This window comes from Rhinoderma darwinii, chromosome 4, assembly GCF_050947455.1.
Source record: "Rhinoderma darwinii isolate aRhiDar2 chromosome 4, aRhiDar2.hap1, whole genome shotgun sequence".
Taxonomy (NCBI): Eukaryota; Metazoa; Chordata; class Amphibia; order Anura; family Rhinodermatidae; genus Rhinoderma; species Rhinoderma darwinii.
Window position 1 is genome coordinate 4,698,361 of NC_134690.1, and position 14,865 is coordinate 4,713,225.

At 44.0% G+C, this 14,865-nt stretch overlaps 23 non-coding genes across 23 annotated transcripts; all 23 read left to right on the forward strand.

Moving 5' to 3' along the window:
• The first annotated feature begins 48 nt into the window (after positions 1-48).
• Positions 49-121, forward strand: TRNAV-CAC (transfer RNA valine (anticodon CAC)). Its single transcript has one exon. It is a non-coding gene; the product is annotated as a tRNA-Val (tRNA).
• A 760-nt stretch (positions 122-881) lies between these two features.
• Positions 882-954, forward strand: TRNAV-CAC (transfer RNA valine (anticodon CAC)). The gene has a single exon. It is a non-coding gene; the product is annotated as a tRNA-Val (tRNA).
• A 588-nt stretch (positions 955-1,542) lies between these two features.
• Positions 1,543-1,615, forward strand: TRNAV-CAC (transfer RNA valine (anticodon CAC)). The gene has a single exon. It is a non-coding gene; the product is annotated as a tRNA-Val (tRNA).
• Positions 1,616-2,037: 422 nt separating this feature from the next.
• TRNAV-CAC (transfer RNA valine (anticodon CAC)) lies at positions 2,038-2,110 on the forward strand. The gene has a single exon. It is a non-coding gene; the product is annotated as a tRNA-Val (tRNA).
• Positions 2,111-2,532: 422 nt separating this feature from the next.
• TRNAV-CAC (transfer RNA valine (anticodon CAC)) lies at positions 2,533-2,605 on the forward strand. The gene has a single exon. It is a non-coding gene; the product is annotated as a tRNA-Val (tRNA).
• Positions 2,606-3,027: 422 nt separating this feature from the next.
• Positions 3,028-3,100, forward strand: TRNAV-CAC (transfer RNA valine (anticodon CAC)). The gene has a single exon. It is a non-coding gene; the product is annotated as a tRNA-Val (tRNA).
• A 91-nt stretch (positions 3,101-3,191) lies between these two features.
• Positions 3,192-3,264, forward strand: TRNAV-CAC (transfer RNA valine (anticodon CAC)). Its single transcript has one exon. It is a non-coding gene; the product is annotated as a tRNA-Val (tRNA).
• A 258-nt stretch (positions 3,265-3,522) lies between these two features.
• TRNAV-CAC (transfer RNA valine (anticodon CAC)) lies at positions 3,523-3,595 on the forward strand. The gene has a single exon. It is a non-coding gene; the product is annotated as a tRNA-Val (tRNA).
• A 1,592-nt stretch (positions 3,596-5,187) lies between these two features.
• On the forward strand, positions 5,188-5,260 carry TRNAV-CAC (transfer RNA valine (anticodon CAC)). Its single transcript has one exon. It is a non-coding gene; the product is annotated as a tRNA-Val (tRNA).
• A 266-nt stretch (positions 5,261-5,526) lies between these two features.
• TRNAV-CAC (transfer RNA valine (anticodon CAC)) lies at positions 5,527-5,599 on the forward strand. The gene has a single exon. It is a non-coding gene; the product is annotated as a tRNA-Val (tRNA).
• A 422-nt stretch (positions 5,600-6,021) lies between these two features.
• TRNAV-CAC (transfer RNA valine (anticodon CAC)) lies at positions 6,022-6,094 on the forward strand. Its single transcript has one exon. It is a non-coding gene; the product is annotated as a tRNA-Val (tRNA).
• A 766-nt stretch (positions 6,095-6,860) lies between these two features.
• On the forward strand, positions 6,861-6,933 carry TRNAV-CAC (transfer RNA valine (anticodon CAC)). The gene has a single exon. It is a non-coding gene; the product is annotated as a tRNA-Val (tRNA).
• A 930-nt stretch (positions 6,934-7,863) lies between these two features.
• TRNAV-UAC (transfer RNA valine (anticodon UAC)) lies at positions 7,864-7,936 on the forward strand. The gene has a single exon. It is a non-coding gene; the product is annotated as a tRNA-Val (tRNA).
• Positions 7,937-8,371: 435 nt separating this feature from the next.
• On the forward strand, positions 8,372-8,444 carry TRNAV-CAC (transfer RNA valine (anticodon CAC)). The gene has a single exon. It is a non-coding gene; the product is annotated as a tRNA-Val (tRNA).
• Positions 8,445-10,043: 1,599 nt separating this feature from the next.
• On the forward strand, positions 10,044-10,116 carry TRNAV-UAC (transfer RNA valine (anticodon UAC)). Its single transcript has one exon. It is a non-coding gene; the product is annotated as a tRNA-Val (tRNA).
• Positions 10,117-10,382: 266 nt separating this feature from the next.
• TRNAV-CAC (transfer RNA valine (anticodon CAC)) lies at positions 10,383-10,455 on the forward strand. Its single transcript has one exon. It is a non-coding gene; the product is annotated as a tRNA-Val (tRNA).
• Positions 10,456-10,884: 429 nt separating this feature from the next.
• TRNAV-CAC (transfer RNA valine (anticodon CAC)) lies at positions 10,885-10,957 on the forward strand. The gene has a single exon. It is a non-coding gene; the product is annotated as a tRNA-Val (tRNA).
• A 422-nt stretch (positions 10,958-11,379) lies between these two features.
• Positions 11,380-11,452, forward strand: TRNAV-CAC (transfer RNA valine (anticodon CAC)). The gene has a single exon. It is a non-coding gene; the product is annotated as a tRNA-Val (tRNA).
• A 261-nt stretch (positions 11,453-11,713) lies between these two features.
• TRNAV-CAC (transfer RNA valine (anticodon CAC)) lies at positions 11,714-11,786 on the forward strand. The gene has a single exon. It is a non-coding gene; the product is annotated as a tRNA-Val (tRNA).
• Positions 11,787-13,216: 1,430 nt separating this feature from the next.
• TRNAV-CAC (transfer RNA valine (anticodon CAC)) lies at positions 13,217-13,289 on the forward strand. Its single transcript has one exon. It is a non-coding gene; the product is annotated as a tRNA-Val (tRNA).
• A 266-nt stretch (positions 13,290-13,555) lies between these two features.
• On the forward strand, positions 13,556-13,628 carry TRNAV-CAC (transfer RNA valine (anticodon CAC)). The gene has a single exon. It is a non-coding gene; the product is annotated as a tRNA-Val (tRNA).
• A 592-nt stretch (positions 13,629-14,220) lies between these two features.
• On the forward strand, positions 14,221-14,293 carry TRNAV-CAC (transfer RNA valine (anticodon CAC)). The gene has a single exon. It is a non-coding gene; the product is annotated as a tRNA-Val (tRNA).
• Positions 14,294-14,715: 422 nt separating this feature from the next.
• Positions 14,716-14,788, forward strand: TRNAV-CAC (transfer RNA valine (anticodon CAC)). The gene has a single exon. It is a non-coding gene; the product is annotated as a tRNA-Val (tRNA).
• Positions 14,789-14,865: the final 77 nt, after the last annotated feature.

Genomic DNA, 14,865 nt, shown 5'->3' on the forward strand with positions numbered 1-14,865 from the left:
TTTCTGCATGGCTTGCGGGTTGTGGGTTGCGGAACAATCAATATCCAAGTTTCTGTAGTGTAGTGGTTATCACGTTCGCCTCACACGCGAAAGGTCCCCTGTTCGAGACAGGGCAGAAACATGCAATTTTTTTTGTTGCCGCTAATTGGCTGGATTATATTTCTCAATTCGTTTCTGCATGGCTTGCGGGTTGCAGAACAATCAATATCCAAGTTTCTGTAGTGTAGTGGTTATCACGTTCGCCTCACACGCGAAAGGTCCCCTGTTCGAAACTGGGCAGAAACAAGGAACTATGTCTTCCTTTTAACACAAAGAAAGCCTTTAAATTTGTCAAACTTTGGTTTCTGCAATGGTGGGTTTTTGTATCAAGGGGAAGTTTTATGTAGTGTAGTGGTTATCACGTTCGCCTAACACGCGAAAGGTCCCCTGTTCGAGACAGGGCAAAAACATGCAATTTTTTTTGTTGGCGCTAATTGGCTGGATTATATTTCTCAATTCGTTTCTGCATGGCTTGCGGGTTGTGGGTTGCGGAACAATCAATATCCAAGTTTCTGTAGTGTAGTGGTTATCACGTTCGCCTCACATGCGAAAGGTCCCCTGTTCGAAACTGGGCAGAAACAAGGAACTATGTCTTCCTTTTAACACAAAGAAATCCTTTAAATTTGTCAAACTTTGGTTTCTGCAATGGTGGGTTTTTGTATCAAGGGGAAGTTTCTGTAGTTTAGTGGTTATCACGTTCGCCTAACACGCGAAAGGTCCCCTGTTCGAGACAGGGCAAAAACATGCAATTTTTTTTGTTGGCGCTAATTGGCTGGATTATATTTCTCAATTCGTTTCTGCATGGCTTGCGGGTTGTGGGTTGCGGAACAATCAATATCCAAGTTTCTGTAGTGTAGTGGTTATCACGTTCGCCTCACACGCGAAAGGTCCCCTGTTCGAGACAGGGCAGAAACATGCAATTTTTTTTGTTGGCGCTAATTGGCTGGATTATATTTCTCAATTCGTTTCTGCATGGCTTGCGGGTTGCAGAACAATCAATATCCAAGTTTCTGTAGTGTAGTGGTTATCACGTTCGCCTCACACGCGAAAGGTCCCCTGTTCGAAACTGGGCAGAAACAAGGAACTGTGTCTTCCTTTTAACACAAAGAAAGCCTTTAAATTTGTCAAACTTTGGTTTCTGCAATGGTGGGTTTTTGTATCAAGGGGAAGTTTCTGTAGTTTAGTGGTTATCACGTTCGCCTAACACGCGAAAGGTCCCCTGTTCGAGACAGGGCAAAAACATGCAATTTTTTTTGTTGGCGCTAATTGGCTGGATTATATTTCTCAATCCGTTTCTGCATGGCTTGCGGGTTGTGGGTTGCGGAACAATCAATATCCAAGTTTCTGTAGTGTAGTGGTTATCACGTTCGCCTCACACGCGAAAGGTCCCCTGTTCGAAACTGGGCAGAAACAAGGAACTATGTCTTCCTTTTAACACAAAGAAATCCTTTAAATTTGTCAAACTTTGGTTTCTGCAATGGTGGGTTTTTGTATCAAGGGGAAGTTTCTGTAGTGTAGTGGTTATCACGTTCGCCTCACACGCGAAAGGTCCCCTGTTCGAGACAGGGCAGAAACATGCAATTTTTTTTGTTGCCGCTAATTGGCTGGATTATATTTCTCAATTCGTTTCTGCATGGCTTGCGGGTTGCAGAACAATCAATATCCAAGTTTCTGTAGTGTAGTGGTTATCACGTTCGCCTCACACGCGAAAGGTCCCCTGTTCGAAACTGGGCAGAAACAAGGAACTATGTCTTCCTTTTAACACAAAGAAAGCCTTTAAATTTGTCAAACTTTGGTTTCTGCAATGGTGGGTTTTTGTATCAAGGGGAAGTTTCTGTAGTGTAGTGGTTATCACGTTCGCCTAACACGCGAAAGGTCCCCTGTTCGAGACAGGGCAAAAACATGCAATTTTTGTTGGCGCTAATTGGCTGGATTATATTTCTCAATTCGTTTCTGCATGGCTTGCGGGTTGTGGGTTGCGGAACAATCAATATCCAAGTTTCTGTAGTGTAGTGGTTATCACGTTTGCCTCACACGCGAAAGGTCCCCTGTTCGAGACAGGGCAGAAACATGCAATTTTTTTTGTTGCCGCTAATTGGCTGGATTATATTTCTCAATTCGTTTCTGCATGGCTTGCGGGTTGCAGAACAATCAATATCCAAGTTTCTGTAGTGTAGTGGTTATCACGTTCGCCTCACACGCGAAAGGTCCCCTGTTCGAAACTGGGCAGAAACAAGGAACTATGTCTTCCTTTTAACACAAAGAAAGCCTTTAAATTTGTCAAACTTTGGTTTCTGCAATGGTGGGTTTTTGTATCAAGGGGAAGTTTCTGTAGTGTAGTGGTTATCACGTTCGCCTAACACGCGAAAGGTCCCCTGTTCGAGACAGGGCAAAAACATGCTATTTTTGTTGGCGCTAATTGGCTGGATTATATTTCTCAATTCGTTTCTGCATGGCTTGCGGGTTGTGGGTTGCGGAACAATCAATATCCAAGTTTCTGTAGTGTAGTGGTTATCACGTTCGCCTCACACGCGAAAGGTCCCCTGTTCGAGACAGGGCAGAAACATGCAATTTTTTTTGTTGGCGCTAATTGGCTGGATTATATTTCTCAATTCGTTTCTGCATGGCTTGCGGGTTGCAGAACAATCAATATCCAAGTTTCTGTAGTGTAGTGGTTATCACGTTCGCCTCACACGCGAAAGGTCCCCTGTTCGAAACTGGGCAGAAACAAGGAACTGTGTCTTCCTTTTAACACAAAGAAAGCCTTTAAATTTGTCAAACTTTGGTTTCTGCAATGGTGGGTTTTTGTATCAAGGGTAAGTTTCTGTAGTTTAGTGGTTATCACGTTCGCCTAACACGCGAAAGGTCCCCTGTTCGAGACAGGGCAAAAACATGCAATTTTTGTTGGCGCTAAGTGGCTGGATTATATTTCTCAATTCGTTTCTGCATGGCTTGCGGGTTGTGGGTTGCGGAACAATCAATATCCAAGTTTCTGTAGTGTAGTGGTTATCACGTTCGCCTCACACGCGAAAGGTCCCCTGTTCGAGACAGGGCAGAAACATGCAATTTTTTTTGTTGGCGCTAATTGGCTGGATTATATTTCTCAATTCGTTTCTGCATGGCTTGCGGGTTGCAGAACAATCAATATCCAAGTTTCTGTAGTGTAGTGGTTATCACGTTCGCCTCACACGCGAAAGGTCCCCAGTTCGAAACTGGGCAGAAACAAGGAACTGTGTCTTCCTTTTAATACAAAGAAAGCCTTTAAATTTGTCAAACTTTGGTTTCTGCAATGGTGGGTTTTTCTATCAAGGGGAAGTTTCTGTAGTGTAGTGGTTATCACGTTCGCCTAACACGCGAAAGGTCCCCTGTTCGAGACAGGGCAAAAACATGCAATTTTTGTTGGCGCTAAGTGGCTGGATTATATTTCTCAATTCGTTTCTGCATGGCTTGCGGGTTGTGGGTTGCGGAACAATCAATATCCAAGTTTCTGTAGTGTAGTGGTTATCACGTTCGCCTCACGCGTGAAAGGTCCCCTGTTCGAGACAGGGCAGAAACATGCAATTTTTTTTGTTGGCGCTAATTGGCTGGATTATATTTCTCAATTCGTTTCTGCATGGCTTGCGGGTTGCAGAACAATCAATATCCAAGTTTCTGTAGTGTAGTGGTTATCACGTTCGCCTCACACGCGAAAGGTCCTCTGTTCGAAACTGGGCAGAAACAAGGAACTGTGTCTTCCTTTTAACACAAAGAAATCCTTTAAATTTGTCAAACTTTGGTTTCTGCAATGGTGGGTTTTTGTATCAAGGGGAAGTTTCTGCAGTGTAGTGGTTATCACGTTCGCCTAACATGCGAAAGGTCCCCTGTTCGAGACAGGGCAAAAACATGCAATTTTTGTTGGCGCTAATTGGCTGGATTATATTTCTCAATTCGTTTCTGCATGGCTTGCGGCTTGCGGGTTGCGGGTTGCAGAACAGTCAATATCCAAGTTTCTGTAGTGTAGTGGTTATCACGTTCGCCTCACACGCGAAAGGTCCCCTGTTCGAAACTGGGCAGAAACAAGGAACTATGTCTTCCTTTTAACACAAAGAAATCCTTTAAATTTGTCAAACTTTGGTTTCTGCAATGGTGGGTTTTTGTATCAAGGGGAAGTTTCTGTAGTGTAGTGGTTATCACGTTCGCCTCACACGCGAAAGGTCCCCTGTTCGAGACAGGGCAAAAACATGCAATTTTTGTTGGCGCTAATTGGCTGGATTATATTTCTCAATTCGTTTCTGCATGGCTTGCGGCTTGCGGGTTGCGGGTTGCAGAACAGTCAATATCCAAGTTTCTGTAGTGTAGTGGTTATCACGTTCGCCTCACACGCGAAAGGTCCCCTGTTCGAAACTGGGCAGAAACAAGGAACTATGTCTTCCTTTTAACACAAAGAAATCCTTTAAATTTGTCAAACTTTGGTTTCTGCAATGGTGGGTTTTTGTATCAAGGGGAAGTTTCTGCAGTGTAGTGGTTATCACGTTCGCCTAACATGCGAAAGGTCCCCTGTTCGAGACAGGGCAAAAACATGCAATTTTTGTTGGCGCTAATTGGCTGGATTATATTTCTCAATTCGTTTCTGCATGGCTTGCGGCTTGCGGGTTGCGGAACAGTCAATATCCAAGTTTCTGTAGTGTAGTGGTTATCACGTTCGCCTCACACGCGAAAGGTCCCCTGTTCGAAACTGGGCAGAAACAAGGAACTATGTCTTCCTTTTAACACAAAGAAATCCTTTAAATTTGTCAAACTTTGGTTTCTGCAATGGTGGGTTTTTGTATCAAGGGGAAGTTTCTGTAGTGTAGTGGTTATCACGTTCGCCTCACACGCGAAAGGTCCCCTGTTCGAGACAGGGCAAAAACATGCAATTTTTGTTGCCGCTAATTGGCTGGATTATATTTCTCAATTCGTTTCTGCATGGCTTGCGGGTTGTGGGTTGCAGAACAATCAATATCCAAGTTTCTGTAGTGTAGTGGTTATCACGTTCGCCTCACATGCGAAAAGTCCCCTGTTTGAAACTGGGCAGAAACAAGGAACTATGTCTTCCTTTTAACACAAAGAAATCCTTTAAATTTGTCAAACTTTGGTTTCTGCAATGGTGGGCTTTTGTATCAAGGGGAAGTTTCTGTAGTGTAGTGGTTATCACGTTCGCCTCACACGCGAAAGGTCCCCTGTTCGAGACAGGGCAGAAACGTGCAATTTTTTTTGTTGCCGCTAATTGGCTGGATTATATTTCTCAATTCGTTTCTGCATGGCTTGCGGGTTGCAGAACAATCAATATCCAAGTTTCTGTAGTGTAGTGGTTATCACGTTCGCCTCACACGCGAAAGGTCCCCTGTTCGAAACTGGGCAAAAACATGCAATTTTTGTTGGCGCTAATTGGCTGGATTATATTTCTCAATTCGTTTCTGCATGGCTTGCGGCTTGCGGGTTGTGGGTTGCGGAACAATCAATATCCAAGTTTTTGTAGTGTAGTGGTTATCACGTTCGCCTCACACGCGAAAGGTCCCCTGTTCGAGACAGGGCAGAAACATGCAATTTTTTTTGTTGGCGCTAATTGGCTGGATTATATTTCTCAATTCGTTTCTGCATGGCTTGCGGGTTGCAGAACAATCAATATCCAAGTTTCTGTAGTGTAGTGGTTATCACGTTCGCCTCACACGCGAAAGGTCCCCTGTTCGAAACTGGGCAGAAACAAGGAACTGTGTCTTCCTTTTAATACAAAGAAAGCCTTTAAATTTGTCAAACTTTGGTTTCTGCAATGGTGGGTTTTTCTATCAAGGGGAAGTTTCTGTAGTGTAGTGGTTATCACGTTCACCTAACACGCGAAAGGTCCCCTGTTCGAGACAGGGCAAAAACATGCAATTTTTGTTGGCGCTAAGTGGCTGGATTATATTTCTCAATTCGTTTCTGCATGGCTTGCGGGTTGTGGGTTGCGGAACAATCAATATCCAAGTTTCTGTAGTGTAGTGGTTATCACGTTCGCCTCACGCGTGAAAGGTCCCCTGTTCGAGACAGGGCAGAAACATGCAATTTTTTTTGTTGGCGCTAATTGGCTGGATTATATTTCTCAATTCGTTTCTGCATGGCTTGCGGGTTGTGGGTTGCGGAACAATCAATATCCAAGTTTCTGTAGTGTAGTGGTTATCACGTTCGCCTCACACGCGAAAGGTCCCCTGTTCGAAACTGGGCAGAAACAAGGAACTATGTCTTCCTTTTAACACAAAGAAATCCTTTAAATTTGTCAAACTTTGGTTTCTGCAATGGTGGGTTTTTGTATCAAGGGGAAGTTTCTGTAGTGTAGTGGTTATCACGTTCGCCTAACACGCGAAAGGTCCCCTGTTCGAGACAGGGCAGAAACATGCAATTTTTGTTGGCGCTAATTGGCTGGATTATATTTCTCAATTCGTTTCTGCGTGGCTTGCGGCTTGTGGGTTGCGGGTTGCAGAACAGTCAATATCCAAGTTTCTGTAGTGTAGTGGTTATCACGTTCGCCTCACACGCGAAAGGTCCCCTGTTCGAAACTGGCAGAAACAAGGAACTGTGTCTTCCTTTTAACACAAAGAAAGCCTTTAAATTTGTCAAACTTTGGTTTCTGCAATGGTGGGTTTTTGTATCAAGGGGAAGTTTCTGTAGTATAGTGGTTATCACGTTCGCCTAACACGCGAAAGGTCCCCTGTTCGAGACAGGGCAGAAACATGCAATTTTTGTTGGCGCTAATTGGCTGGATTATATTTCTCAATTCGTTTCTGCATGGCTTGTGGGTTGTGGGTTGAGGAGCAATCAATATCCAAGTTTCTGTAGTGTAGTGGTTATCACGTTCGCCTCACGCGCGAAAGGTCCCCTGTTCGAGACAGGGCAGAAACATGCAATTTTTTTTGTTGGCGCTAATTGGCTGGATTATATTTCTCAATTCGTTTCTGCATGGCTTGCGGGTTGTGGGTTGCGGAACAATCAATATCCAAGTTTCTGTAGTGTAGTGGTTATCACGTTCGCCTCACACGCGAAAGGTCCCCTGTTCGAAACTGGGCAGAAACAAGGAACTATGTCTTCCTTTTAACACAAAGAAATCCTTTAAATTTGTCAAACTTTGGTTTCTGCAATGGTGGGTTTTTGTATCAAGGGGAAGTTTCTGTAGTGTAGTGGTTATCACGTTCGCCTAACATGCGAAAGGTCCCCTGTTCGAGACAGGGCAAAAACATGAAATTTTTGTTGGCGCTAATTGGCTGGATTATATTTCTCAATTCGTTTCTGCATGGCTTGCGGCTTGCGGGTTGCGGGTTGCAGAACAGTCAATATCCAAGTTTCTGTAGTGTAGTGGTTATCACGTTCGCCTCACACGCGAAAGGTCCCCTGTTCGAAACTGGGCAGAAACAAGGAACTATGTCTTCCTTTTAACACAAAGAAATCCTTTAAATTTGTCAAACTTTGGTTTCTGCAATGGTGGGTTTTTGTATCAAGCGGAAGTTTCTGTAGTGTAGTGGTTATCACGTTCGCCTCACACGCGAAAGGTCCCCTGTTCGAGACAGGGCAAAAACATGCAATTTTTGTTGCCGCTAATTGGCTGGATTATATTTCTCAATTCGTTTCTGCATGGCTTGCGGGTTGTGGGTTGCAGAACAATCAATATCCAAGTTTCTGTAGTGTAGTGGTTATCACGTTCGCCTCACATGCGAAAAGTCCCCTGTTTGAAACTGGGCAGAAACAAGGAACTATGTCTTCCTTTTAACACAAAGAAATCCTTTAAATTTGTCAAACTTTGGTTTCTGCAATGGTGGGCTTTTGTATCAAGGGGAAGTTTCTGTAGTGTAGTGGTTATCACGTTCGCCTTACACGCGAAAGGTCCCCTGTTCGAGACAGGGCAGAAACATGCAATTTTTGTTGGCGCTAATTGGCTGGATTATATTTCTCAATTCGTTTCTGCGTGGCTTGCGGCTTGTGGGTTGCGGGTTGCAGAACAGTCAATATCCAAGTTTCTGTAGTGTAGTGGTTATCACGTTCGCCTCACACGCGAAAGGTCCCCTGTTCGAAACTGGCAGAAACAAGGAACTGTGTCTTCCTTTTAACACAAAGAAAGCCTTTAAATTTGTCAAACTTTGGTTTCTGCAATGGTGGGTTTTTGTATCAAGGGGAAGTTTCTGTAGTGTAGTGGTTATCACGTTCGCCTAACACGCGAAAGGTCCCCTGTTCGAGACAGGGCAAAAACAGGCAATTTTTTTTGTTGGCGCTAATTGGCTGGATTATATTTCTCAATTCGTTTCTGCATGGCTTGTGGGTTGTGGGTTGAGGAGCAATCAATATCCAAGTTTCTGTAGTGTAGTGGTTATCACGTTCGCCTCACGCGCGAAAGGTCCCCTGTTCGAGACAGGGCAGAAACATGCAATTTTTTTTGTTGGCGCTAATTGGCTGGATTATATTTCTCAATTCGTTTCTGCATGGCTTGCGGGTTGTGGGTTGCGGAACAATCAATATCCAAGTTTCTGTAGTGTAGTGGTTATCACGTTCGCCTCACACGCGAAAGGTCCCCTGTTCGAAACTGGGCAGAAACAAGGAACTATGTCTTCCTTTTAACACAAAGAAATCCTTTAAATTTGTCAAACTTTGGTTTCTGCAATGGTGGGTTTTTGTATCAAGGGGAAGTTTCTGTAGTGTAGTGGTTATCACGTTCGCCTAACATGCGAAAGGTCCCCTGTTCGAGACAGGGCAAAAACATGCAATTTTTGTTGGCGCTAATTGGCTGGATTATATTTCTCAATTCGTTTCTGCATGGCTTGCGGCTTGCGGGTTGCGGGTTGCAGAACAGTCAATATCCAAGTTTCTGTAGTGTAGTGGTTATCACGTTCGCCTCACACGCGAAAGGTCCCCTGTTCGAAACTGGGCAGAAACAAGGAACTATGTCTTCCTTTTAACACAAAGAAATCCTTTAAATTTGTCAAACTTTGGTTTCTGCAATGGTGGGTTTTTGTATCAAGGGGAAGTTTCTGTAGTGTAGTGGTTATCACGTTCGCCTCACACGCGAAAGGTCCCCTGTTCGAGACAGGGCAAAAACATGCAATTTTTGTTGCCGCTAATTGGCTGGATTATATTTCTCAATTCGTTTCTGCATGGCTTGCGGGTTGTGGGTTGCAGAACAATCAATATCCAAGTTTCTGTAGTGTAGTGGTTATCACGTTCGCCTCACATGCGAAAAGTCCCCTGTTTGAAACTGGGCAGAAACAAGGAACTATGTCTTCCTTTTAACACAAAGAAATCCTTTAAATTTGTCAAACTTTGGTTTCTGCAATGGTGGGTTTTTGTATCAAGGGGAAGTTTCTGTAGTGTAGTGGTTATCACGTTCGCCCCACACGCGAAAGGTCCCCTGTTCGAGACAGGGCAAAAACATGCAATTTTTGTTGGCGCTAATTGGCTGGATTATATTTCTCAATTCGTTTCTGCATGGCTTGCGGCTTGCGGGTTGCGGGTTGCAGAACAGTCAATATCCAAGTTTCTGTAGTGTAGTGGTTATCACGTTCGCCTCACACGCGAAAGGTCCCCTGTTCGAAACTGGGCAGAAACAAGGAACTATGTCTTCCTTTTAACACAAAGAAATCCTTTAAATTTGTCAAACTTTGGTTTCTGCAATGGTGGGTTTTTGTATCAAGGGGAAGTTTCTGTAGTGTAGTGGTTATCACGTTCGCCTCACACGCGAAAGGTCCCCTGTTCGAGACAGGGCAAAAACATGCAATTTTTGTTGCCGCTAATTGGCTGGATTATATTTCTCAATTCGTTTCTGCATGGCTTGCGGGTTGTGGGTTGCAGAACAATCAATATCCAAGTTTCTGTAGTGTAGTGGTTATCACGTTCGCCTCACATGCGAAAAGTCCCCTGTTTGAAACTGGGCAGAAACAAGGAACTATGTCTTCCTTTTAACACAAAGAAATCCTTTAAATTTGTCAAACTTTGGTTTCTGCAATGGTGGGCTTTTGTATCAAGGGGAAGTTTCTGTAGTGTAGTGGTTATCACGTTCGCCTTACACGCGAAAGGTCCCCTGTTCGAGACAGGGCAGAAACATGCAATTTTTTTTGTTGCCGCTAATTGGCTGGATTATATTTCTCAATTCGTTTCTGCATGGCTTGCGGGTTGCAGAACAATCAATATCCAAGTTTCTGTAGTGTAGTGGTTATCACGTTCGCCTCACACGCGAAAGGTCCCCTGTTCGAAACTGGGCAAAAACATGCAATTTTTGTTGGCGCTAATTGGCTGGATTATATTTCTCAATTCGTTTCTGCATGGCTTGCGGCTTGCGGGTTGTGGGTTGCGGAACAATCAATATCCAAGTTTTTGTAGTGTAGTGGTTATCACGTTCGCCTCACACGCGAAAGGTCCCCTGTTCGAGACAGGGCAGAAACATGCAATTTTTTTTGTTGGCGCTAATTGGCTGGATTATATTTCTCAATTCGTTTCTGCATGGCTTGCGGGTTGCAGAACAATCAATATCCAAGTTTCTGTAGTGTAGTGGTTATCACGTTCGCCTCACACGCGAAAGGTCCCCTGTTCGAAACTGGGCAGAAACAAGGAACTGTGTCTTCCTTTTAACACAAAGAAAGCCTTTAAATTTGTCAAACTTTGGTTTCTGCAATGGTGGGTTTTTGTATCAAGGGGAAGTTTCTGTAGTGTAGTGGTTATCACGTTCGCCTAACACGCGAAAGGTCCCCTGTTCGAGACAGGGCAAAAACATGCAATTTTTGTTGGCGCTAATTGGCTGGATTATATTTCTCAATTCGTTTCTGCATGGCTTGCGGCTTGCGGGTTGTGGGTTGCGGAACAATCAATATCCAAGTTTTTGTAGTGTAGTGGTTATCACGTTCGCCTCACACGCGAAAGGTCCCCTGTTCGAGACAGGGCAGAAACATGCAATTTTTTTTGTTGGCGCTAATTGGCTGGATTATATTTCTCAATTCGTTTCTGCATGGCTTGCGGGTTGCAGAACAATCAATATCCAAGTTTCTGTAGTGTAGTGGTTATCACATTCGCCTCACACGCGAAAGGTCCCCTGTTCGAAACTGGGCAGAAACAAGGAACTGTGTCTTCCTTTTAATACAAAGAAAGCCTTTAAATTTGTCAAACTTTGGTTTCTGCAATGGTGGGTTTTTCTATCAAGGGGAAGTTTCTGTAGTGTAGTGGTTATCACGTTCGCCTAACACGCGAAAGGTCCCCTGTTCGAGACAGGGCAAAAACATGCAATTTTTGTTGGCGCTAAGTGGCTGGATTATATTTCTCAATTCGTTTCTGCATGGCTTGCGGGTTGTGGGTTGCGGAACACTCAATATCCAAGTTTCTGTAGTGTAGTGGTTATCACGTTCGCCTCACGCGTGAAAGGTCCCCTGTTCGAGACAGGGCAGAAACATGCAATTTTTTTTGTTGGCGCTAATTGGCTGGATTATATTTCTCAATTCGTTTCTGCATGGCTTGCGGGTTGTGGGTTGCGGAACAATCAATATCCAAGTTTCTGTAGTGTAGTGGTTATCACGTTCGCCTCACACGCGAAAGGTCCCCTGTTCGAAACTGGGCAGAAACAAAGAACTATGTCTTCCTTTTAACACAAAGAAATCCTTTAAATTTGTCAAACTTTGGTTTCTGCAATGGTGGGTTTTTGTATCAAGGGGAAGTTTCTGTAGTGTAGTGGTTATCACGTTCGCCTCACACGCGAAAGGTCCCCTGTTCGAGACAGGGCAGAAACATGCAATTTTTGTTGGCGCTAATTGGCTGGATTATATTTCTCAATTCGTTTCTGCGTGGCTTGCGGCTTGTGGGTTGCGGGTTGCAGAACAGTCAATATCCAAGTTTCTGTAGTGTAGTGGTTATCACGTTCGCCTCACACGCGAAAGGTCCCCTGTTCGAAACTGGCAGAAACAAGGAACTGTGTCTTCCTTTTAACACAAAGAAAGCCTTTACATTTGTCAAACTTTGGTTTCTGCAATGGTGGGTTTTTGTATCAAGGGGAAGTTTCTGTAGTATAGTGGTTATCACGTTCGCCTAACACGCGAAAGGTCCCCTGTTCGAGACAGGGCAAAAACAGGCAATTTTTTTTGTTGGCGCTAATTGGCTGGATTATATTTCTCAATTCGTTTCTGCATGGCTTGCGGGTTGTGGGTTGAGGAGCAATCAATATCCAAGTTTCTGTAGTGTAGTGGTTATCACGTTCGCCTCACGCGCGAAAGGTCCCCTGTTCGAGACAGGGCAAAAACATGCAATTTTTTTTGTTGGCGCTAATTGGCTGGATTATATTTCTCAATTCGTTTCTGCATGGCTTGCGGGTTGCAGAACAATCAATATCCAAGTTTCTGTAGTGTAGTGGTTATCACGTTCGCCTCACACGCGAAAGGTCCCCTGTTCGAAACTGGGCAGAAACAAGGAACTGTGTCTTCCTTTTAACACAAAGAAATCCTTTAAATTTGTCAAACTTTGGTTTCTGCAATGGTGGGTTTTTGTATCAAGGGGAAGTTTCTGCAGTGTAGTGGTTATCACGTTTGCCTAACATGCGAAAGGTCCCCTGTTTGAGACAGGGCAAAAACATGCAATTTTTTTTGTTGGCGCTAATTGGCTGGATTATATTTCTCAATTCGTTTCTGCATGGCTTGCGGGTTGTGGGTTGCGGAACAATCAATATCCAAGTTTCTGTAGTGTAGTGGTTATCACGTTCGCCTCACACGCGAAAGGTCCCCTGTTCGAAACTGGGCAGAAACAAGGAACTATGTCTTCCTTTTAACACAAAGAAATCCTTTAAATTTGTCAAACTTTGGTTTCTGGAATGGTGGGTTTTTGTATCAAGGGGAAGTTTCTGTAGTGTAGTGGTTATCACGTCCGCCTAACACGCGAAAGGTCCCCTGTTCGAGACAGGGCAGAAACACGCAATTTTTTTTGTTGCCGCTAATTGGCTGGATTATATTTCTCAATTCGTTTCTGCATGGCTTGCGGGTTGTGGGTTGCGGAACAATCAATATCCAAGTTTCTGTAGTGTAGTGGTTATCACGTTCGCCTCACATGCGAAAGGTCCCCTGTTTGAAACTGGGCAGAAACAAGGAACTATGTCTTCCTTTTAACACAAAGAAATCCTTTAAATTTGTCAAACTTTGGTTTCTGCAATGGTGGGTTTTTGTATCAAGGGGAAGTTTCTGTAGTGTAGTGGTTATCACGTTCGCCTCACACGCGAAAGGTCCCCTGTTCGAGACAGGGCAGAAACATGCAATTTTTTTTGTTGCCGCTAATTGGCTGGATTATATTTCTCAATTCGTTTCTGCATGGCTTGCGGGTTGCAGAACAATCAATATCCAAGTTTCTGTAGTGTAGTGGTTATCACGTTCGCCTCACACGCGAAAGGTCCCCTGTTCGAAACTGGGCAAAAACATGCAATTTTTGTTGGCGCTAATTGGCTGGATTATATTTCTCAATTCGTTTCTGCATGGCTTGCGGCTTGCGGGTTGTGGGTTGCGGAACAATCAATATCCAAGTTTTTGTAGTGTAGTGGTTATCACGTTCGCCTCACACGCGAAAGGTCCCCTGTTCGAGACAGGGCAGAAACATGCAATTTTTTTTGTTGGCGCTAATTGGCTGGATTATATTTCTCAATTCGTTTCTGCATGGCTTGCGGGTTGCAGAACAATCAATATCCAAGTTTCTGTAGTGTAGTGGTTATCACGTTCGCCTCACACGCGAAAGGTCCCCTGTTCGAAACTGGGCAGAAACAAGGAACTGTGTCTTCCTTTTAACACAAAGAAAGCCTTTAAATTTGTCAAACTTTGGTTTCTGCAATGGTGGGTTTTTGTATCAAGGGGAAGTTTCTGTAGTGTAGTGGTTATCACGTTCGCCTAACACGCGAAAGGTCCCCTGTTCGAGACAGGGCAAAAACATGCAATTTTTGTTGGCGCTAATTGGCTGGATTATATTTCTCAATTCGTTTCTGCATGGCTTGCGGCTTGCGGGTTGTGGGTTGCGGAACAATCAATATCCAAGTTTCTGTAGTGTAGTGGTTATCACGTTCGCCTCACACGCGAAAGGTCCCCTGTTCGAAACTGGGCAGAAACAAGGAACTGTGTCTTCCTTTTAACACAAAGAAAGCCTTTAAATTTGTCAAACTTTGGTTTCTGCAATGGTGGGTTTTTGTATCAAGGGGAAGTTTCTGTAGTGTAGTGGTTATCACGTTCGCCTCACACGCGAAAGGTCCCCTGTTCGAGACAGGGCAGAAACATGCAATTTTTTTTGTTGGCGCTAATTGGCTGGATTATATTTCTCAATTCGTTTCTGCATGGCTTGCGGGTTGCAGAACAATCAATATCCAAGTTTCTGTAGTGTAGTGGTTATCACGTTCGCCTCACACGCGAAAGGTCCCCTGTTCGAAACTGGGCAGAAACAAGGAACTGTGTCTTCCTTTTAATACAAAGAAAGCCTTTAAATTTGTCAAACTTTGGTTTCTGCAATGGTGGGTTTTTCTATCAAGGGGAAGTTTCTGTAGTGTAGTGGTTATCACGTTCGCCTAACACGCGAAAGGTCCCCTGTTCGAGACAGGGCAGAAACATGCAATTTTTGTTGGCGCTAAGTGGCTGGATTATATTTCTCAATTCGTTTCTGCATGGCTTGCGGGTTGTGGGTTGCGGAACAATCAATATCCAAGTTTCTGTAGTGTAGTGGTTATCACGTTCGCCTCACGCGTGAAAGGTCCCCTGTTCGAGACAGGGCAGAAACATGCAATTTTTTTTGTTGGCGCTAATTGGCTGGATTATATTTCTCAATTCGTTTCTGCATGGCTTGCGGGTTGTGGGT